This window comes from Hypanus sabinus (assembly GCF_030144855.1).
Source record: "Hypanus sabinus isolate sHypSab1 chromosome 31 unlocalized genomic scaffold, sHypSab1.hap1 SUPER_31_unloc_3, whole genome shotgun sequence".
Classification (NCBI taxonomy): Eukaryota; Metazoa; Chordata; class Chondrichthyes; order Myliobatiformes; family Dasyatidae; genus Hypanus; species Hypanus sabinus.
In genome coordinates, this window is record NW_026778955.1 from 123,808 (window position 1) to 147,644 (window position 23,837).

The following is a 23,837-nucleotide window of genomic DNA, read 5'->3' on the forward strand; positions in this document are numbered from 1 at the left end:
ATTCTTTACTTAAGCAAGTACAGGCTTTTTGGAGGATTGCTTAACAAACTTCGCAGTGCTTGCGGAGCTCTGTCAAGTGATGCTGTACGAACAAGGGAACAGTCCTCCCTTTTTATAGAGTTTTACACCACAGTCAGTCATGTATGCAAGATACAATTTTCAGCCACCCCCATAGCCACATGCCTGGCAACAGTGATGGTACGAGACAGAGAATACTGAAACACCTAAAGCAGAAGCAAAGGTCATCCACCCAAGAACAAATTGTGCGATCAGTATCTAAACTCCTGCATGTCATCAGGACAGATTCTAGCATGTCATTGAAACTCGCAAACTGCTTAGATTTCCAGTTTCTTTCCAGGCTGGAGTTACCTCCCGACTCCGAACCCTTGAGTTGGTAGTCGGTAAAAGGCTATGACCAGGAGTCAGAGCTGACGTGAGTTCCGTTGCAGCGCCCACAAATGAGCTGTCTTCATGCAGTAACGTTTAAACACCTTTCCTCATCACAGGTGCAGAAGAATATTCCATTGCTCACCCGGCAATGTCTGCAGGCACATTGTCTTTGGGCACAAGAGGCATTTGTGGGGATCAAAGTGTTGGCGCATCCCTATCCCCATCCTGAGAAACAAAGTAGATAGCTCATGGGATCAGAGCAAATCCTACGATTTCTCCCTGGGTTCCTGTGCAGTTGGGGAACTGAGACCTATCTTTTATCAGCTCTCCTACCTGTCCTGACATTTTCACTCAGACCCACGCTCTGAAGTATCTGTGGTATAAAGGTCGGAGGGTGGGGTCCCACACAGGGTTGGCTACAAATAATGCCTCTACTGACTGGGCAAGCGGGTAACACACAGTTCGATTACCATGGAAATGTATATGAGTTTTACAAAACAAATTGTCCTCAAGTCCGGATACAATTAAGGTGGCCATAATAACAGAAAGTCCAATAACAGTCTTTAAGTTACTTGTGGGGCCCATCGTTTGTAGTCACTCAGATGGATTCAGCGATTCTGTCCTCGGACTTTGACTCCATTTGGCGTCTGAAGGAATATCTGGAATGACCTTGGTTTGAGCTTGGGGTGATCCCAGTCCTTGATTAGCATGAAGTCTCCAGTTTGCAGTCTGGGGGGTTCATTCTGGTTGGTTGAATCTTGATCCGTCTCTTGTGGCAGTGGTCCGAAGGCATACTTTACCTTTGAATGGAGAAACTTTAGAGATGAGGTTAGCTGCTGAAAATATCTTTGCACTTCTTCTCCCATAATATTTAGATCTACTTGGGAAGGTGGGTCTGTGTTGGCGCCCCAAGGGGTTCTACTAGGTCGGCCATAAATTATTTCTGTGGCCAATAATCTCATGGTTGAATGGGAGGTGACTCTTGTTTTATAGAGCTAAGGGCAGGACCTTTTGCCAATTGAGAGCAGTCTCAGACATTAATTTGGTTAGTTTGGTCTTAATAGTTCCATTGGCTCTTTTTACTACTCCTGCTGCCTGGGTATGGTAGGCACAATGGAATTGTTGCTGAATATGCAGTGCTTCACATAATTCTTCGTTAATTTTCCCTACCAAGTGGGGACCATTGCCTGAACTAATCTGTCAAGGCACTCCAAACCTCAGTATAATCTATGTCAGTAGTAATTTTACCACCATTGAGGCTTTATTATTGGTGGTTGGAAAGGCTTCAACCCATCAGCTAAATACATCAATAATAACAAGACAATACTTATAGCAATGTACACGCATCAATTCAATAAAATCAAGCTGAATACACTCAAATGGACCACTTGACAAGGGTGTTTTCCCTGTTGCGCACCTCACTCCTTGGCCAGCGTTATTTTGCTGACATATTAAACATGATCTGACATGTGCCTTTGCTGCTTCTTACAGTCATGGGTCACCAGGTACGCAACATAATATTGGTCCTTCCCTCCCTGCGAAGGTGGGTATCAGTATGCAAACAATCAATAAGCATTGATAGCAAAGCATCAGGTACACACACTCGGCCAACTGGAGTAATCCAGAGGCCTTCTGACACAAACACCCATGCGTCTTCCATATTTGTTTTTCTGAGTCGGGCATTTGCCTGTTAATGCTGTGCAGTTACAATGTCTAGTCTGTCCGTTGCTTTTGAGGCAAGTGAACGATTTGGTGCCATAGAGGACACAATAGAATTGTGAGCTGTTGCAGCATCTTTGGCAGCTTGATCAGCTCTGGCATTGCCATTACTGATGTCCGTGTTGTCCATTACATGGGCAGCACATTTGATTATGGCCAATTGCTTGGGGAGGAGAAAGCTTTGAGGAAGTTTTGGTTTCCTGACCGCATGCAGGACTCCGGGAAATGCAGGGGAGGAGGACTGTGTGTCTATGTAAACAATAATTGGTGTACAGCCGTGAACATTGTGGATAAACACTGCTGCACGGACTTGACCTTGCGGTAAAGTGTAGACCATTCTTTCTCCTGAGAGAATTCATGAGGATAATAATTATGGCTGTATACGTTCCCCTGCAAGCTAAAGCTAAGTTAGCATTGGAAAAGCTACATGATAGCGCCAACAAACAGCTCATGGCTCACCCGGATGGAGTGATCATTGTAGCAGGGGACTTCAATTGCACAGATGGATAGGGGAATCAAGGGATATGGGGACAAGGCAGGGACTGGGTATTGATAGTGAATGATCAGCCATGATCTCAGAATGGCAGTGCAGACTCGAGGGGCCGAATGGTCTACTTCTGCACCTATTGTCTATTGTCTATCTTAAACTGGTCATGCCCAAATTTTACAAAAATGTGAATTTCCCAAAAAGAGAAAGTAACATACTAGACCAAGTCTACACAGTTTCACAACATATGTCAGTGATATTTCCTGACATGAGAAAATAACATACTAGACATAGTCTACACAAATATTCCAGGAGCATTCAAAGCAATCGCATCTGTACATCTAGGACAATCAGACCATATCTCCCTCACACTGACTCCAGCTTACAGACCACAGATCTGCAGAGTAAAACCAACCATCAAGACAGTACACGTGCTCTGAGGAAGCCACCTCAATGCTACAGGACTGTTTTGACAAGACAGATCGGGGCTTGTTTGCAAAGGGAGCAAACCTGGAGGAATGTGCCAGTTCAGTCCTAGGATATATTAAGTTCTGCACAGAACATGTAATAATACAAAAGACAATTAAGATGTTTTCCAATCAAAAGCCATGGATTAACAGCAATGTGAGAGCAGTACTCAGGGAGCGCGATGCAACCTTCAGGTCAGGAGACAAACCAGCCTACAGTGAAGCACAGGGGAATGTCTGCAGGGGCATCAGGGATGCAAAGCGCAAATACAAATTGTGCATTGAAAATCAGTTTGATAACAACAACCCCCGCAGTATGTGGAAAGGCATCAAGGCGCTGACATAAACAAAACCAATAATCTGCTGCCAGATGATGATGTCACACTGCCTGATGTCCTAAACCAGTTCTTTGCCCGCTTTGATATTCGGAGGGAGGAGGCTGCTCCACTCATCAACCCACCTGACGATGAGTCCACACTGGTCCTTAAGCAACATCAGGTGAGATCCACCCTGAGGAAAGTGAATGCGAGTAAGGCAGCTGGCCCAGACGGAGTGCCCGGCCGGGTACTGAGGGTAGTGCAGTGGATGTGATCTGCAAGGATTTTAGTAAGGCATTTGACAAGGTTCTACATGGTAGGCTTATTCAGAAAGTCAGAAGGCATGGGATCCAGGGAAGTTTGGCCAGGTGGATTCAGAATTGGCTTGCCTGCAGAAGGCAGAGGGTCGTGGTGGAGGGAATACGTTCAGATTGGAGGGTTGTGACTAGTGGTGTCCCACAAGGATCTGTTCTGGGACCTCTATTTTTTGTGATTTTTATTAATAACCTGGATGTCGGGGTAGAAGGGTGGGTTGGCAAGTTTGCAGATGACACAAAGATTGGTGGTGTTGTAGATAGTGTAGAGGGTTGTCGAAGATTGCAGAGAGACATTGATAGGATGCAGAAGTGGGCTTGGAAGTGGCAGATTGAGTTCAACCCAGAGAAGTGTGAGGTGGTACACTTTGGAAGGACAAACTCCAAGACAGTGTACAAAGTAACTGCCAGGATACTTGGTAGTGTGGAGGAGCAGAGGGATCTGGGGGTACATGTCCACAGATCCCTGAAAGTTGCCTCACAGGTAGATAGGGTAGTTAAGAAAGCTTATGGGGTGTTAGCTTTCATAAGTCGAGGGATAGAGTTTAAGAGTCGTGATGTAATGATGTAGCTGTATAAAACTCTAGTTAGGCAGCACTTGGAGTACTATGTCCAGTTCTGGTCGCCTCACTGTAGGAAGGATGTGGAAGTATTGGAAAGGGTACAGAGGAGATTTACCAAGATGCTGCCTGGTTTAGAGAGTAAGGATTATGATCAGAGATTAAGGGAGCTAGGGCTTTACTCTTTGGAGAGAAGGAGGATGAGAGGAGACATGATAGAGGTGTACAAGATATTAAGAGGAATAGACAGAGTAGACAGCCAGTGCCTCTTCCCCAGGGCACCACTGCTTAGTACAAGAGGACATGGCTTTAAGGTAAGGGGAGGGAAGTTCAAGGGGGATATTAGAGGAAGGTTTTTTACTCAGACAGTGGTTCGTGCGTGGAATGCACTGCCTGAGTCAGTGGTGGAGGCAGATACACTAGTGAAGTTTAAGAGACTACTAGACAGGTATATGGAGGAATTTAAGGTGGGGGATTATATGGGAGGCAGGGTTTGAGGGTCGGCACAACATTGTGGGCCAAAGGGCCTGTAATGTGCTGTACTATTCTATGTTCTACTGAAAGCATATGCCGGCCAGCTTGCTGAAGTGTTTACTAGTGTATTTAACCTTTCTGCAACAAGCTGTTGTTCCAACATGCTTAAAACCTCCACCAAAAAATTGCCCCAAAAAAATCAGCTGTGAAGTGCCTGAATGACTATTGCCCTGTAGCGCTGACACCCGTAGCCACAAAGTGCTTTGAGATACTTGTGCTCTCACACATTAAGGCTACAATCCCACCTGATCTGGACAATACCAGTTTTCCTACCGGGCAAACCGCTCCACAGAGGATGCAATCACAACAGCCCTCCATATTGCTCTGACTCACTTAGAGGAACCCAACACTTATGTGAGGATTTTATTTGTGGACTTCAGATCTGCATTTAACATAGTCATCCCCCATAAACTGGTCAGCAAACTGAACACTCTTGGCCTTGGTTCCTCCCTGTGCTCATGGGTCATGGACTTACCCACAGACCGATCACAGCAAGTCAGAATTGGTAAGCACACTTCCACCACCCTCATCTTAAAAATAGGCACCCCGCAGGGCTGAGTGCTGAGTCCTATGCTCTACACACTCTTCACACATGATTGCACCCCCATCTACACCTCCAACTCCATAATTAAATTTGCAGATGATGCCACAGTGGTTGGCCTGATCTTGGACTAGGATGAAACAGCCTACAGGCTCGAGGTAGATCATCTGACTGATGAAGGACAACGGCCTGGCCCTTAACACTTCTAAAGCAAAAGAGATGATCATTGACTTCAGGAGATCAAAGGACAGAGTACACACTCCCCTCCATATACATGGAGAGGTTGCGGAAAGTGTGGAAAACCTGAAGTTCCTTGGAGTTATGTTGTCAAAACAGCTGACATGGACCACCAACACCTCACTGACATGGACCACCAACACCTCGCTGACATGGACCACCAACACCTCGCTGACATGGACCACCAACACCTCACTGACATTGACCACCAACACCTCACTGACATGGACCACCAACACCTCGCTGACAAGGACCACCAACACCTCGCTGACAAGGACCACCAACACCTCGCTGACATGGACCACCAACACCTCACTGACATGGACCACCAACACCTCACTGACATTGACCACCAACACCTCACTGACATGGACCACCAACACCTCGCTGACAAGGACCACCAACACCTCGCTGACAAGGACCACCAACACCTCGCTGACAAGGACCACCAACACCTCACTGACATGGATCACCAACACCTCGCTGACATGGACCACCAACACCTCACTGACATGGACCACCAACACCTCGCTGACATGGACCACCAACACCTCGCTGACATGGACCACCAGCACCTCACTGACATTGACCACCAACACCTCACTGGCATGGACCACCAACACCTCGCTGACATGGACCACCAACACCTCGCTGACATGGATCACCAACACCTCGCTGACATGGACCACCAACACCTCGCTGACATGGACCACCAGCACCTCACTGACATTGACCACCAACACCTCACTGGCATGGACCACCAACACCTCGCTGACATGGACCACCAACACCTCGCTGACATGGATCACCAACACCTCGCTGACATGGACCACCAACACCTCGCTGACATGGACCACCAACACCTCGCTGACATGGACCACCAACACCTCGCTGACGTGGACCACCAACACCTCACTGACATTGACCACCAACACCTCGCTGACATGGACCACCAACACCTCGCTGACATGGACCACCAACACCTCGCTGACATGGACCACCAACACCTCGCTGACGTGGACCACCAACACCTCGCTGACGTGGACCACCAACACCTCGCTGACGTGGACCACCAACACCTCGCTGACGTGGACCTCCAACACCTCGCTGACGTGGACCTCCAACACCTCGCTGACGTGGACCACCAACACCTCGCTGACGTGGACCACCAACACCTCGCTGAAATGGACCACCAACACCTCGCTGAAATGGACCACCAACACCTCGCTGACATGGACCACCAACACCTCGCTGACATGGACCACCAACACCTCGCTGCTTGTAAAAAAGACACAACAAAGACTCTTCTTCCTCAGAAAGCTGAAACGGGACAAACTCCCACAAAAGCTGTGGCTTAACTTCTACAGAAGCACAACTGAAACCATCCTGACCAACAGTGCCACAGTGGTATGCCAGCTACACAGCCACTGAACGACAAGACCTGCATCGCGTGGCGAAGGCGGCCCAGCGAATTGTCAGGATGGAGCTCCCAGGACTGGACACCATCTATTCCAGCAGACTCAGGAGGAAAGCAAACAACATAACCAGAGACACCACACACCCCGGCCACTCCCTGTTTGACCTGTTGCCATCAAGCAAAAGGTTCAGGCCACTAAAAGCCAGAACAAATAGACTGAGGAACACGTTCTACCCCAGAGCTGTGGCCTCCATCACACCACTCCCACAGAGCAATGACTGAAACTGTGAGCACACACAAGGACTCAAATACTTGCACTAACGGCACTTTGTGCATTACTGTGATATTCTGGTGCTGCTGCAACTTACTTACTTTCTGCTATCTTGAACATTATGTTATTTTACCTATAAGGGAACATGCTATCTTGGATCTGGTCCTGTGCAATGAGACGGGTAAAATTAGACAATAGACGATAGACAATAGGTGCAGAAGTAGACCATTCGGCCCTTCGAGTCTACACCGCCATTTTGAGATCATGGCTGATCATCTCCTATCAATACCCGGTTCCTGCCTTATCCCCATATCCCTTGAATCCCCTATCCATAAGATACCTATCTCGCTCCTTCTTGAAAGCATCCAGAGAATTGGCCTCCACTGCCTTCCGAGGCAGTGCATTCCAGACCCCTACAACTCTCTGGGAGAAGAAGTTTTTCCTTAACTCTGTCCTAAATGACCTACCCCTTATTCTCAAACCATGCCCTCTGGTACTGGACTCTCCCAGCATCTGGAACATATTTCCTGCCTCTATCTTGTCCAATCCCTTAATAATCTTATATGTTGCAATCAGATCCCCTCTCAATCTCCTTAATTCCAGCGTGTACAAGCCAAGTCTCTCTAACCTCTCTGCATGAGACAGTCCAGACATCCCAGGAATTAACCTTGTGAATCTACGCTGCACTTCTTCTATAGCCAGGATGTCCTTCCTTAACCCTGGAGACCAAAACTGTACACAATTAGCAAACATAGTTATGGATCCTCTTTGAAAGAGTGATCATAACATAATTTTCTCATACAAATGGGGTTGAAATAGTTTGATATAAGACCAGCGTATTATGACTGAACAAAGGAATGAGGGAGGAGTTGGATGAGGTAGACCGGGAACATTGGCTACATGGTGAGATGGTTGAAGAACAGGGAAAGACTTTAAAAGAGATTTTTCACGGTGCTCAAAAGAAGGAAAATGTAAGGACAGTAAGGGTGGGGAGAGCCAGCCATGGATAACCTAAGGAAATAAAGGAAGACATCAAAGTAAAAGCTTGTGTCTACAAAGTCGCCAATAGTTGTGACAAACCGGAAGATTGAAGAAACTTTAAAAAGCAACAAGAACAACTAAGCAAGCAATGGAGTAAGATAAGTTAGATCATGAAAATAAATTAGCACATAATATAGAAACAGGTAATAAAAGTTATTTTATATTTATAAAAAGCAGAAATGATGGCCAAAGTGAACGTATGTCACTTGGAGGGTGACAAGGAGGAGTTGATATTGGGTAAGGAGGAAATGGCTGAAGCTTTGAAAGAATATTTTGTGTCAGCTTTCACGGTTCAGGACACTATAACAAGCTGAAGAGAGATGATATGGACGTGATGGGAGGTGAGGATCTTGATACAATAGCTATCACTAAAGAGGTAGTGCTGAGCAAACTGTGGGCCTAAAGACAGACAAGTCCCTTGGTCCTGATGGAATGTATACCAGGGTACGGAAAGAAATGGCAGAGGTTATAGTTGGGGCTTTGCTGATAATTTACCAAAATTCCCTAGACTTTGTACAGGTCCTGGCGGATTGGAAGAAGGCAAATGTCACACTATTGTTCAAAAAAGGATGTAGGAAAGAGGCAGGGAACTATAGGCCAGTTAAATTAACATCTGCAGTTGGGAAAATGCGTGAAGCTATCATTAAAGAAGAAGAAATAGTGAACATCAGGAAATAACTGGATTTATCAGGCAGACACAGCCTGGATCCAGCAAAGGCAGGTCTTGTTTCAAAAAATTTCTGGAGTTATTTGCAATTATTACAAGCATAGTGGATAAAGGGGAACAGATGGATGCTCAGTGGTGAGCGGTGAGCAGCCGGGGTTGGTGCATGACCCACAACTATTCACCGTATACACTAGTGTCATGGGATGAAAGAGGGTTCCGAGTGTACTATGTCTAAGTTTACTGATGACAGTAAATTGAGTGGAAAAGCAAATTGTGCAGACGATACAGAGAGATATGGATAGGTGAAGTGAGTGCGCAAGGCTATGGCAGATAGAGCCCATGTTGGTAAATGTGAGGCCATCCACATTCAAAGGAAAGATTATCATTTAAATGGTAAAAGATTGCAGCATACTGCTATGCAGAAGGATGGGTGTGTTTGTGCATGAATCGCAAAAGGTTAGTTTGCAGGTGCAGCAGGCTATCAAGAACTCAAATGGAATGTTGCTCTTCTTGAATTTAAGAGCAGTTAAGTCACGCTGCAACTGTACAGGATACTGGGGAGGCCGCATCTGGAATACTGTGTGCAGTTCTGGTCTCCTCACTTGAGGAAGGTGTACTGGCAGAGAGTTTCACCACGTTGATTCCAGAGATAAGGTGGTTAGACTATGAAGGGAGATAGAGACGCCTGGGACTATAGTCACTGGAATTCAGAAAGGTGCAAGGAGATTTTATAGAAACATATAAAATTATGAATGGGATAGTGTTACGTACACGCAACGGTTTAAACAAACTAGCAGCAATAGACCACGCCTGGAGTCTGGTTTTGATGCTAAAACCCACTATTTATTAGTGACTACTTTAATATAGTAGCTTAAACTGGGTAAATCAAAAGTTAGCTGTGTTATGTATATGGTGTGTGTGTGTTTGAGAGAATATTATTCCCAAACTCGATTTCAGCTCGGGTGGCATGGTTTAATGTCTTACGATGGTACTGTAAGAAAGTTCAGTTCGATGCACAGAGCTGGTGAGGGAGAGAGAGGTGTCTGTAAGCCAAGGTGAAATCCACAATAGGAGAAGAAGGAATAAACGGGTGTCATTGGTCTTCCGTCGTCGTACTCCGAATCCACTCTCGGGTTAACCAAACGTAGCTCATCACAAAAGGTATTGTCTTCAAGGGAAAACAACCACCTAGGCAAGGGTAAACACACTGGTAGCCTCCGCAGGGTCAGCCCTTCTACACACCGTGACTCTCCTGATCGATCCTCAACCCACCCTTGAGAGCACTCGGAGTATCTGTGAGAGAGTCATCTGCCCTTGCTTAAATAAACACGCTGCAAAGCAACTGTAACCATCAAACTGTCCATCACGTAACTCCACCTCTCTCTCACCACAGCAACCTAGAAGAAGGCAGCAGTACTGTAGTCAGTGTCTCTCCCCCGCTTTCTCTCTTTTAAAGGCATAGTCCACCCTATTCAGTTTTATTACAGGAATCTCACCTCATTCAGTTTGATGACAGGGTTACAGAAAAGCCTTGAGTTAGAGCGGATTCCTCGTTCTGAGAGTCATTGTACCACAGCCTCAAGACCAGGTGTTCCTGCCCTTTTAAAGACATGTACCTCTGCCATTCACCGAGGGCTCTGTGGACTCCAATTGTGAATTCCTGCTCAAGGCCAATCAAACTCAGTTGATGCTCTAAAGCTTCTGATGGTGGCGATGTCTTTGAAACAGCCACGGGAAAATGGTAGCGAATTTTCAATCCCCAGTCTTTGAAATCATTGACCAGCTACAGTGCTAGGGACCGGACACCGGCACAGTTAGCATTTGGTGCTAACTGTGCTGCGTGCATTGCATTTGGTGCGTGGTGACCAAAGCAGACTACTTCATGAAGTGCACGAATGGAAGTTTATTCCCAAAGTCTCACAATTAATATCTCACGATTAATATTAGAATAGTATATATAGAATAGAATAGTCATTTATATCTTACCAGGAACGGTACTTTAGTTTTTAAACCGGGGTCAACATTTGATCCAACTGCACATTGGAAGGTTGACAGTGTAATTCAGTCTCTGACCATCGCTCTTCCAGAGGTGGTGGTTGCACGAATTGTGATCCAGCGCACGACAAGTCGTGAGAAGCTGCTACTTCCGGAAACGGTGGGTGAAGGGCTCCTGAGATTCAAGATTCAAAAACTTTATTGTCATCCTAACCGTACATCAGCTCTGCAGGGCAGAATGAGACAGCGTTTCCCAAGAGCAGTGCAATCATAACATAACAAACGCAACATTAAATAATAAACATAACAATAAATAATAAAACACTACAGCCACATGTCAGTTAAAAACAAGTTATAAGGATCCAGTGCAAGTTAAATGTGTCCAAAGCAGAGTCAGGTAGACCAGCTATTTAGCAGTCTGACTGCCTGTGGGAGGAAGCTGTTTAGTAGCCTTGTGGTTTTAGTTTTGACGCTCCTGTAACGCCTACCTGATGGCAGAAGAACAACCAGTTCATGGAGAGGGTGTGAGGGGTCTTTAATGATGTACCGTGTCTTCTGGAGGCATCGACTCTGAAAGAGGTCTTGGACAGAAGGTAGGGAGACCCCAATAACCTTCTCTGCTCCCCTAACCACCCTCTGCAAGGCTTTTTTGTCGGCAGCACTGCAGCTGGAGTACCGGGTTGTGATGCAAAAGGTCAGCACACTCTCAACCACCCCTCTGTAGAATGTAGTTCAGATGTTAAGATTAGCCTAACGGGGAGTTTTAGTCGTTTCTACAGGTTTTCTGGGAGAACACAACACCTGGTGCCAATACACCATAATCCGTCAGGACTCTCCGCCTCCAACGAGCTCTTCCCACGGGACTGATCAGCAATCAGATGGAGTTCCTGTTGTACTTCCGCAAACTCAACAGGGGACACAGAACCACGCTCTGTGAGTGTAATCCCGTTTCCAGTAAAACAGTCCCACTCAGCCGCAGTGGAGGAAATCCACTGGTCCCAGGATCGGAGAGAGTTGCTCCTGGAATCAAGCGTCGGCTGAAGCTGCTTTTCATCGAGGAGCAAACTTCGCATTCTAACCGTGAACTCGGGCTCGGTCTCGAAAGGACATGACTGTCGTACATGTGACCGAGAGCCTAACCAAATGTACACCCATTCCCATTCTGTAATGCCAGTCCATGCACTCCTCTACTGCCGCGATGAGGCCACAATCAAGTTGTAGAAGCAAAACCTTATATTCCCTCTGAGTAGCCTCCAGTCTGATGGCATGATCATCAATTTCTCGATCTTCCAGTGATTGACCTGCCCCCCCCATTCACCATTCCCCATTCATATTTCCCTCTCTCGCCATATCTCCTTACGTGCCCATCACCTGCCTCTCGTGCTCTTCCGCTTTCCTTTCTTCCAGGCCTTCTGTCCTCTCCTATCTGATTGCCGTTCTCCAGCACTCTATCGCTTTCACCAATCCAGTTCTCAGCTCTTTATTTCACCTGCTCTCTGCTCCCAGTTTCATCTGTGACCCACCATCGTGTACTTCTCCGGCCCTTCCCCACGTACTTAACCCGACGGCTCATCTCTTTGCTCCAGTCCTGATGACAGGTGGTGGCCCGAAACGTCCTCAGTTTACCCCTTTTATAGATACTGACTGGTTTTTCACTTTCCTACAGCATTTTGTGTGTATTACTTTGATTTCTAGCATCTGCAGATTTAATTTATTTCTGATTGGTTCCTGACCACGGAAACTCCTCTACCTCGCATCTCCTCTTTACTCCTGTCTACCACGCATTAAGATTAAGGTTAGGGTTAGGGTAACCCTAACCCTAACCCTACCACGTACACAGCGGCTAATGGACCCAGCGTCTATCAAGCTGAATACCGATGTTGTTAAATAAAATGAGGTTATGAAATAAGGAATAATCCAAGTCAGACCATAGCAGTGCTCTCTCAGAGAGAATTCACATACCGGCAACTGGTATGAACTGCTATATGTCATTAGTGGGAAAGCGCACCAGTGAACAGCGTTAAGAAGCATCTCCACAGCTCAGTGTTGCTGTGAAATCAGGCAGACAGAATTCTGTGTTTTATAAATAGAAGCATTGGGCATCTCCACAGCTCAGTGTTGCTGTGAAATCAGGCAGACAGAATTCTGTGTTTTATAAATAGAAGCATTGGGCATCTCCACAGCTCAGTGTTGCTGTGAAATCAGGCAGACAGAATTCTGTGTTTTATAAATAGAAGCATTGGGCATCTCCACAGCTCAGTGTTGCTGTGAAATCAGGCAGACAGAATTCTGTGTTTTATAAATAGAAGCATTGGGCATCTCCACAGCTCAGTGTTGCTGTGAAATCAGGCAGACAGAATTCTGTGTTTTATAAATAGAAGCATTGGGCATCTCCACAGCTCAGTGTTGCTGTGAAATCAGGCAGACAGAATTCTGTGTTTTATAAATAGAAGCATTGGGCATCTCCACAGCTCAGTGTTGCTGTGAAATCAGGCAGACAGAATTCTGTGTTTTATAAATAGAAGCATTGGGAAGCAGGGGGACGAAGTCCCGTTGAATAAAGATCCAGCCTCAGAGAGTGGTGGTGGCTTCAAGGTGGGGAGGGGCTGATAGGTTGGAGCCCACTGGATTGTGCAGAAAATTGAAGCAAGTGTGGCAGACGATATAAATGGAAAGCAAAACGTGTGATAATAATAACTCACAGGGAAAAAAAGCCTTGTTAACGACACAAAATATAACATTAACTTTACACAGATGCCGCCAAATCTATGAAATATATTCAGTATATTCCACGTTTCAGGAGAGTTGTGTTCACGTATGGGTGCCGTACTTGAGCAAAGATGGAAAGACGTTAGCGAGTGAGGAGAACAGATCTACTAGAATAATTGAAAGGTGTAACATTTTAGTCGTCTCTTTGGTTACAGAAATCGACTTTGTTCTGAACGGGTTGTGAGGGGATCGGATGAAGATATTTAAAAATTCAAATGAAATTGAAGTTCTTGAAATCATAAGTATTCACCTCACTTTGCAGCTTTCTTTATAACTCCACACTTTTCTATCGTTCCATTAAGGTTTTACACGAGTTGTGCTGTTGCACCTTCTATCCTGGACTCCAGCTTTCACTCCGAAGTTAAATGATCCGTAATATCAGGTTTATTATTTCTGTTGCTGCCAGTAATAATGACATCAAAGTTATCACCCTCTAGGCTTTCGGGATTGATGGTGACCGAAAGAACTTTCGAAGAGTGCCAAGGATACAATCACTTGTTCTAATCTGACTTCTACTGGTAGAATCTAGAAGTTGACTCCCCAGAAGTGAATTCCACCTTCGGCAGAGCTCACCTTCAGAGTTGATAAAATTGAAATCAAAGGGAAACAAAGGGAAGACAATATCCCCTCCATAAAAGAAAATTGTTGCGGTTGTCGACAGTCGATCACACCAGATGCAGGCTATCACTGCAGAAATCCCGCAGAACAGTGGACTGAGCTGAACAGCATTCAGCTGTTTCAGTAACGATTCCCCTCCCATCTGGAAGACACAGGGGAGATATTCGCTGAATGATTTATCTGCTTCATTTCCATTTCCGGTTTCCCAGGAAATAAAACACTCATTGCCTGCATGCGCCAAGACAGTCCAGGATGCGTAGATCATTCACAACTAATATACTCGAAACAGGATCTCAAGGCAATGATTACCTCCAATAGGACGATCCAACCATCTACCAATCTGTCTACCGACGTGACTACCGTGTTACCAGAAAGCTTAGGGTCTTATTTCCGAATTTAGCTCTTATTGTGATCCGGAGTTGGTGGGCAGTGAAGGTTAATTTCGGCGTCGTGCATACCATTGCAAAGACAAAGCCCTGATTAATTCTGAGATAAGTTACAAACAAAAAAAAAGCAGGTAGCGTGGTGGTTAGCACAATGGTTTACAGTACCAGTGACTCCGGCTCAATCCACACCGCGGCCTGCACGTTCTCCCCGTGAGCGCGTGGGGTTTCTCGCGTTGCTCCGATTGTTTCCCGCAGACTAAAGACGTACCAGCTGGTCATTGCCAATTGTCCTCGGGCTCGGCTAGGATTAAATCAGGGGATTGTTCAGCACTATAGTCCGAAGGGCAGGAGGGGCCTATTCCGCGCTGTATGTCAATTAATAAATAAACTCTCTTCATAGGTCGTCAGCTGTTGAGGTGCCGTCTGCCTGTTAACTGCGTCACGTACCCCATGACCGGGTTAAAGAACAAGCAGAAATGGAAAACACATTGGAGTCTGGTATTACTATAAACTAATAATATTTATTAGTAACTAAGCAATACAGTACCATAAATGCAAATATATTGAACAGGTTAGCAATGAGATATACATATATATATATATAAAATATATTTTTTACATTTGAAAAATTTATATTTATATATAAATCTATGTGTGGAAATAGAAACAACACTAGGCTCTTTCAGACCTAGGCGAAATGGGTACGGTCTTACGATATAACGAAGAAAGTTCAGTTCAGTTGGAGGTAGTTAGTTGAGTAACGTGTGTGTGTGTGTGTGTGTGTGTGTGTGTGTGTGTGTGTGTGTGTGTGTGTGTGTGTGTGTGTGTGTGTGTGTGTGTGTGTGTGTGTGTGTGTGTGTGTGTGTGTGTGTGTGTGTGTGTGTGTGTGTGTGTGTGTGTGTGTGTGTGTGTGTGTGTGTGTGTGAGAGAGAGAGAGAGAGAGAGAGAGAGAGAGAGAGAGAGAGAGAGAGAGAGAGAGAGAGAGAGAGAGAGAGAGGAGAGAGAGAGAGAGAGAGAGAGAGAGAGAGAGGAGAGAGAGAGAGAGAGAGAGAGAGAGAGAGAGAGAGAGAGAGAGAGAGAGAGAGAGAGAGGAGAGAGAGAGAGAGAGAGAGAGAGAGAGAGAGAGAGAGAGAGAGAGAGAGAGGAGAGTGAGATTGAGATTGAGATTGAGATTGAGATTGAGATTGAGATTGAGATTGGTTGGTTTGGTTTGGTTAGTAGCTGGAGTGTTCAGTGAGTTCTGTTGCAATAAGTGGTGGAGCGGGAAGGTCGACGCTTTGCTGCTGCTTATGCGTCTCTGTGGCGAGTAGAGGGACAGCTTTCGGGTTATAATTTTTTTACTGTCTCTCATCCTTTGGCGTATGCTTGTTTCCCTGAATGTCTGCGAAGAACAAAGGTTTGATATAGCATATTTTATAGATTCTGTGATATAAAATGGAACAATTGAACTACTGACCCAAATTTTCTTGTTTCCAGGAAACTAAGGTAAAATACACGTCAACCTGGACTCTTCTTAGCTCTGACTTCAGTTTTTGACCCATGATCCACGGTTGTCGCTGATCAAGGTTTTGCCTTAGGATTCAGTTCCCTTCATTTTTGCTCATTTCGTTTGACTTCTTACATTACATTAAGTATGCTCACTCGATACAATACATAGATTGTGCAATTAGCTAAGAGCACATCAATCACCTCGTTTCGACGTCACTCTTCTCAATAACATTTGGATTCCCTGATAGAATTGTGCAAGATGTGACAGCGGGCATGAAATGGAACTGAGCCACTACCGAAGACCACGGCGGCTTGGTTTGACTTTCATTTTTCTTGGTCAATCTCAGAATAATCCTGCAATGGGGCATTATCAAATCTTCAGCTCTTCTCTGAATTTAAATGCTTAAAATACCGATCTTTGCACAGGAAGTGAGGGGCGTGATCATGTTTCTGTTTGTTCAATGATGTCTGCGGGGGAATAATTGTGGGGACCTGCATACATGGCGAAAACAGGGATAAAATGATTCCCAGATGCTATCAGATTGAGTAACATGAAGTTGCTAGATAGAGTGAAGAGCAATATTATGGATTGTCTTCTGCTCGCAATGTCCAGGTCAGGAGAATTCACTTTCCGGTAATTCGGTATCCTTTTTAAGTTTTTCTGGCCACAATTAAATGCCTAAACTTCACCTTATATACAGAAATTCTAAAACAAAGGCACAAAATGACCAAAGATAACTTTTATTCGCGTGAACGCGGCAAATGCTGTTAAGCAGATGGCATCAAATTAAATTTCCCAATTATTGGCAGAGGTTCAAATACAAACAGATGGGGTTGTTCTCCAAGGAAATCAAAGATCTGTCTTTCTGCTGCAAGGATTGGCACAGTTCTTGTTGTTGGTAAGTAAATGAGCGTTGAGCGTTTAGTTATCAGTGTTTTCTGTCTCACTTGCCAAGCCCGTGACCTCCTCCAACGCAACAGCATCTTGGATGAATCTTTCAACCAGACCCATCCGGATCGGCTCAGGCCATAGGGGACCCGGCCATGGAGGGTGTTGGTGTTGGGGTTTTTCTCAGGCCTGTTCACGCTGACATATCCTTTTCTCTGCCCAGCTGACAGGATTCACCTACTACTCGTTCCATACACATGATCTGCAGCATACTTAACCCCAGTTCTCAAACACCAGTTTTGTTCACTCATCCAACCAATCGCCTCAATCAGTAACCTTATGGCTTTCACTCGATCTGCATAACGTTTACCTTGTTGCAAATGGCGTTTAATTTCCCTTTCCCCTTGCTTTGTGGCTTCTGGTATTATTCTGTTTTATTATTTTGTATCTGTTATGGAAGTTATCGTTCCCCGCAGAATCCCGCTCCGCTGATTTGATTTGGCTCAAGCCCCCCTCTGCGTTTCCTGACAGATTAACAGCAAGCGTGTTAAATAGAGAAGATATCTCTCCGGTGGTATTACAGCCACCCTTGAAATGACGTTAATTATATTCCACGAAGTGTTTACCCTTGATTTGAACATTAGTGGAGCAAAATCTGTGAGGATATATGCTCCTGTTATTAGATTTTTTTGGATGAACATAAAACTTCTCAGAGCAGATCTGACTTAACGGAGAAGAAAATTGTAATTAAGCAAACGCAATATGTCGTTTATTTTCTCTTTTACGACCTTTAAATGAAATAGGAAATTTATTAATAATCACATTAATAACCCTAATGCGTCGGGTCTCGATGATGTAGAGGAGGCCGCACCGGGAGCATCGGATGCAGTAGATGACCCCCAACTAGCTCACAAGTGAAGTGTTGCCTCACCTAGAAGGACTGTTTGAGTCCCTGAATGGTGGTAAGAGAGGAGGTGAAGGGACAGGTGCAGCCCTTAGGCTTGCAGGGATAAGTGCCAGGTGGGAGATCCGTGGGGAGGGACGTGTGGACCAGGCATTCGCGGAAGGAAAGTGGAGAGGGGTGGAGACGGAAAGATGTGCTTAGTGGTGGGGTCTTGTTGAAGGTGGCAGAAGTTGCGGAGGATAATATGCTGGATCCGGAGGCTGGTGGGGTGGTAGGTGAGGACAAAGTGGGGGTAGTACTCTGTCCCTGTTGTAGTGACGGGGGTTGGGGTGAGGGCCGAAGTGAGGGAAATGGAGGAGATACAGGTGAGAGCATCATTGATGACGGCAGAAGGAAAACACGATCCTTAAAGAAAGAGGATATTTGAGATGTCCTGGAATGCAAAGCTACATCCTGGGAACAGATGTGGTGGAGACAGAGGAACTGGGTATAGCTAAGAGCATTTTTGCATGTGGCAGGGTGGGAAGAGGTATAGTCTAGGTAGTTATGAGATGTCAGTGGATAGTCTGTCTCCAGAGATGGAGACAGAGCGGTCCAGAATGGTGAGAGAAGTGTCCGAGATAGTCCAAGTGAATCTGAGGGCTGGGTGTAACTCAGGGGCAAAGTCGATGAAATTGACGAGCTCAGCTTGGGTGCAGGAAGCAGCACTAACGAAGTCGTCAATGTAGTGAAGGAAAAGTTAGGGGGCAGTACCAGTATAGGTTTGGAACATAGAGTGTTTCACATAACCAACAAACAGGCAGGCATAGCTGGATCGCATGCCAGTGCCAAAGCTACACCCTTGCTCTGAAGAAAGTGGGAACAGCGAAAAGAGAAGTTATTACGTGTGAGTACCAGTTCTTCCAACTGGAGGAGTGTGGTGGTGGGGAACTGGTGAAGTCTATTGTCAAGAAAGCAGCGGAGGGCTTTGAGGCCTTCTTGATGGTGAATGGATATGTATCAGATTGGACATCCACAGTAAAAATGAAGCAGTCGAGACCAGAGAACTGGAAGTCACTGACGAGGTGGAGGGCATGAATGTCTCCCAGATGTCGCTGGGGAGGAACTCAGTTCCTCCGTCTCTGCTGTGTCTGTTCCCAGATGAGGCTTTCCATTCCAGGACATCTCAAATATCCTCTTTCTTCAAGGATCGTGTTTTCCCTTCTGCCGTCATCAATGATGCCCCTCACCCGTGTCTCCTCCATTTCCCGCACTTTGGCACTTACCCCATCCCCCGTCACCACAACAGTGACAGAGTTACCCTTGTCCTCACCTACCACCCCACCAGCCTCCGGATCCAGCATATTATCCTCCGTAACTTTTGCCACCTTCAACAGGAGCCCACCTCTAAGCACATCTTTCCCTCTCCACCCCTCTACGCTTTCCACAAGGATCTTTCTTTCCGCGACTTCCCTGGTCCACACATCCCTCCCCATGGATCTCCCACCTGGCACTTGGAGGCATAAATTGGAAAAAAGATGTTCTCAGGGAAAAGTACGGAAGAAATGCGTCAAATATTCGGGGATATTTGTGTAAAGTTCTGTATAGGTACGTTCCAATGAGACAGGGAAGTTATGGTAGTGTAACAGGAACTGTGGTGTACAAAGTCTGTAATAAATATAGTCAAGAATAAAAGAAAAGCTTACAAAAGGTTCAGAGAGCCAGGTAATATTAGAGATCTAGAAGATTATAAGGCGGTAGGAAGGAACTTAAGAAGGAAATTAGGAGAGCCAGAAAGGGCCATGAGAAGGCCTTGGCGGTCAGAATTAAGGAAACCCCAAGGCATTCTACAAGTATATGGAGCTCAGTAAGGTAAGCCGTGGAAGAATAGGACCTATCCAGTGTGTCTGTGGGAAAGTGTATATGGAACCAGAGGAAATAGCAGAGGTACTTAATGAATACTATATTTCTGTATTCATTATTGAAAAGGATCTTAGTGATTGCAGTGATGACTTGCAGCAGACTGAAAAGTCTGAGCATATAGATATTAAGAAAGAGGATAGTCTGGAACTTTTGCAAGTGCATCAAGTTGGATAAGTCCACCGGAACGGAACGAAATGTACCCCAGACTACAGTGGGAGGCGAGGGAGGAGATTGCTGATGCTCTGATGATTATTTTTTGCATCATCAAAGAGGACGCGAGAGGGTCCGGAGGACTGGAGAGCTGCAAGATGTTGGTCCTTTATTCAAGAGAGGGAGTAAAGATAGCCCCAGAGGTTATACCCCAGTGAATCTTATCACAGTGGTTGGTAGCCGATGGAGAGGATCCTGAGAGGCAGGAGTTTTGTACATTTGGAGAGATATAATATGATTAGTAGTAGTCAGCATGGATTTGTCAAGGGCAGGTCATGTCTTACGACCCTGATTGAATTTATTGAGGATGTGACTAAACGAATTGGTGAAAGAAGAGCAGTAGATGTAGTGTATATGGATTTCAGCAAGGCATTTGATAAGGTACCCCATGCAAGGCTTATTAAGAAAGTAAGGAGCCATGGGATCCAAGGGTACATTGCTTTGTAGATCCAGAACTGACTTGCCCACAGAAGCAAAGAGTGGTTTTAGACGGATGATATTCTGCTTGGAGGTCGGTCACCAGTGGAGTGCCTCAGGGATCTGTTCTGGGACCCTTGCTTTTCGTGATTTCTATAAATGACTTGGATGAGGAAGTGGAGGGATGGGTTAGTAAGTTTGCTGATGATATAAAGGTCGGAGGTGTTGTTGATAATGTGGAGAGCTGTCAGAGGTGTTATGATCCAGCAACAATGAATATAAAATTAGGACAGGTTTTTATAACAAATAAAACATTTATTAAACACTGCTAAAAAACCCAAAAATAAACTAACGACTAACTTAACCGGAAGTTAGCTGCTATATGGCAGCTCAAGCAGTTCTTAAAAGCGATAATGCAGAAACAGTTCCTAGAGTAATAATGTAAAAAGTCCACAGCCAGTTAAGAGACACTTACCTTGAAGTAATAATTTCCTCGACGTCACAACGTTACTGCTCATCCTTGCCCGAAGGATTTACGGCGAAGGAAATAAAACGACTTAAAGGCATTGATCTTTCCTTGCTCCAGTCCTTTCTGCTCTTTAGCAGGGACTATTTTGGATTGCAAGTTACTAATTCCTTCCGAATGAGGATCAAATCGAACCTGTTTCACCGCCAACAACACCAACTTTTCTCGATCCTTCAGCTTCCCGAACTTCGATAATTCTTCACTCTCCGACTGGACTTTAACTAGCAGTGACTTTCAGAACTGCCGGCACAACAATTCTTACAGTAGAAATTAAAACTCCACTTTAAAACGAATCTGTGTCATAAAATCAAATACGCTGCAGAACGGAGCCATTGACGAATTAAACCACGAAATGAACTGCGTTACAGGGAGGGGTTCTCCTTTTATACCCTGTTGAAATAGGCCATCACATGACCTTTCACTGGCGGGAAAATTACATCACTCCACCAGCGGAAGACCGTTACATCATGCCCAGCAGAGCCTCAATTACATCATGATCATGTGACAGTCACAGGGTACCCACGGGGTATGTAACAGAGGTTACAACGGGACATTGATAAGATGCAAAACTGGGCAGAGAAGTGACAGATGGAAATCAACCCAAATAAGTGTGAAGTGGTTTATTTTAGTAGGTCAAATATGTTAGCAGTATATAGTATTAATGGTAAGACCCTTGGCAATGTGTAGGATCAGAGGGATCTTCGGGTCCGAGTCTATAGGATGCTGAAAACAGTTGCGCAGTTTGACTCTGTGGTTAAGAAGGCGTATAGTATATTGGCCTTCATCAATCGTGGAATTGAATTTAGGAGCCGGGGGGGGGGGTAATGTTGCAGCTATATAGGACCTTGGTCAGACCCCACTTAGAGTACTGTGCTCAGTTCTGGTCGCCTCACTACAGGAAGGATGTGGAAGCCATAGAAATGGCGCAGATGACATTTACAAGGATGTTTTCTGGATTGGGGGTGGAAGACTTGTGAAAGTAGGTTGAGTGAACTCGGCCTTTTCTCCTTGGAGCGAAGGAAGATGAGAAGTGACCTGATAGATGTGCATAAGATGATGAGAGGCATTGATCTTGTGGATAGTCAGAGGCTTTTTCCCAGGGCTGAAATGGTTGCTACAAGAGGACACAGGATTAAGGTGCCGGGGAGTAGGTACAGAGGAGATGTTAGGGGTAAGTTTTTTACTCAGAGAGTGGTGAGTGCATGAAATGGGCTGCCGGCAACCGTGGTGCAGGCGGATACGCGAGGGTCTTTTAAGAGACTTTTAGATAGCTACATGGAGCTTAGTAAAATATAGGACTATAGGTAAGCCTAGTAGTTTCTAAGGTAGGAACATGTTCAGCACAACTTTCTGGGCCGAAGGGCCTCTGTTGTGCTGTAGGTTTTCTGTGTTTCTATGTTTCTAAAGTAACTTTCAAGAAAAGGTGAATCACACGGAGAGACTAGCGCAGTCAGCCTCACAAATCGTATTGAGAGTGTGAAAGGGAAAAGCGTTTTATCAGCGCTGAGGTACACTAAATCTGAGGGCCACGCATCAGTACTAGATCCACAGTGGAGACAGAGCAGTGAGTCAGCCCACAGTTACTGTATTATACCAGTTCCACACATCACGCATTGATACCAGCTCCCCAATGGATACAGAAGTGAGACATTCTCCAGGCAACCGAGGGCTGCATATTGGTGCAAGTTCCACACTGGGTGCAGAGTGATGAGACTTTATTTTTCCAATAAGCCGGGGTTGCTCATCGGTACGAGTTCCACAGTAGGCTGGAGTAGTTTCCACTTCAAGAACAGAAGGAAATCAGATTGAAAGGTGAGCTTGAGCACATCCTGTGTTCTGCATATACTTAGATTAGTAACGAATTGGAAAATGAGAAGACACGGAATGGTGAAATGGGACAGAGATAACCATGAAGTCACAGATTATTACTACAGAGAAGTAGGCTCTTCCGTCCAGCTAGGTCATCCCTCTGTGATCTTCCGCCTCGCCCCATTTATCTGTGACCTCCGTCCCTCTCTCATCCACATACCTACACAACCTTCATTGTAATGATACATTTGAATCCGCATCTACCACTAACGCTTGCACTTCCTTCCACACTAGCTCGACCCCGAGTGTATAAGCTTTACCACATATATCTCTTGCATATTTCAACTTCGTCCAAAAGCTTGTGAACTCAGTTGTAGATTCACAAAAAGGATAGAACATATAAATCTACAGCATATTACAGGCCTTTCGGTCCACAATGCTATGTCGGTCATGTAACCTACTCTAAAAGCTCCCTAGACTTTCCTGAATGGATAGCCCTCTATTTTTCTGAGCTCCCTGTCCCGGTCCAAATGGTTCTTCAAAGACCCTATTGCGATCCGCTTTCACCACCTCTGCCAGCAGTGCATTCCAGGCACACACCACTCTCTGTGTGAAAAACCTACTCCTGGTATCCTCTCTACAGTCATTTCCAAGCACCTTAAAACTATATCCCCTTGAGTTAGCCATTTCAGCCTTGGAGAAAAAAAGAACACCTGACTATCCACACGTTCAATGCCTCTCATCATCTTAGACACCTCCAAAAGGTCACCTCTCATCCTCTGTCTCTACAGGGAGAAAAGGCCAAGTACACTCAACCTGTTCTCCTACGTTACGCCCTACAATCCAGGAAACATCCCTGTAAATCGCATCTGCACTCTGTCTCTCGTATCCACACACCATCTCTATAATGTTTATATTATAGACCCTAGGTGGGGAAAAAAAATCATGCGTGCTTTGAACCT

The 23,837-nt window shown here is 45.4% G+C and overlaps 1 long non-coding RNA gene across 1 annotated transcript; it reads right to left on the reverse strand.

Moving 5' to 3' along the window:
- Nucleotides 1-26: 26 nt before the first annotated feature.
- LOC132385560 (uncharacterized) lies at nucleotides 27-21,400 on the reverse strand. The gene is made up of 3 exons (XR_009509194.1): nucleotides 21,016-21,400; nucleotides 10,949-11,132; nucleotides 27-1,190 (listed from the first exon to the last, which is right to left on the reverse strand). It is a non-coding gene; the product is annotated as an uncharacterized LOC132385560 (long non-coding RNA).
- Nucleotides 21,401-23,837: the final 2,437 nt, after the last annotated feature.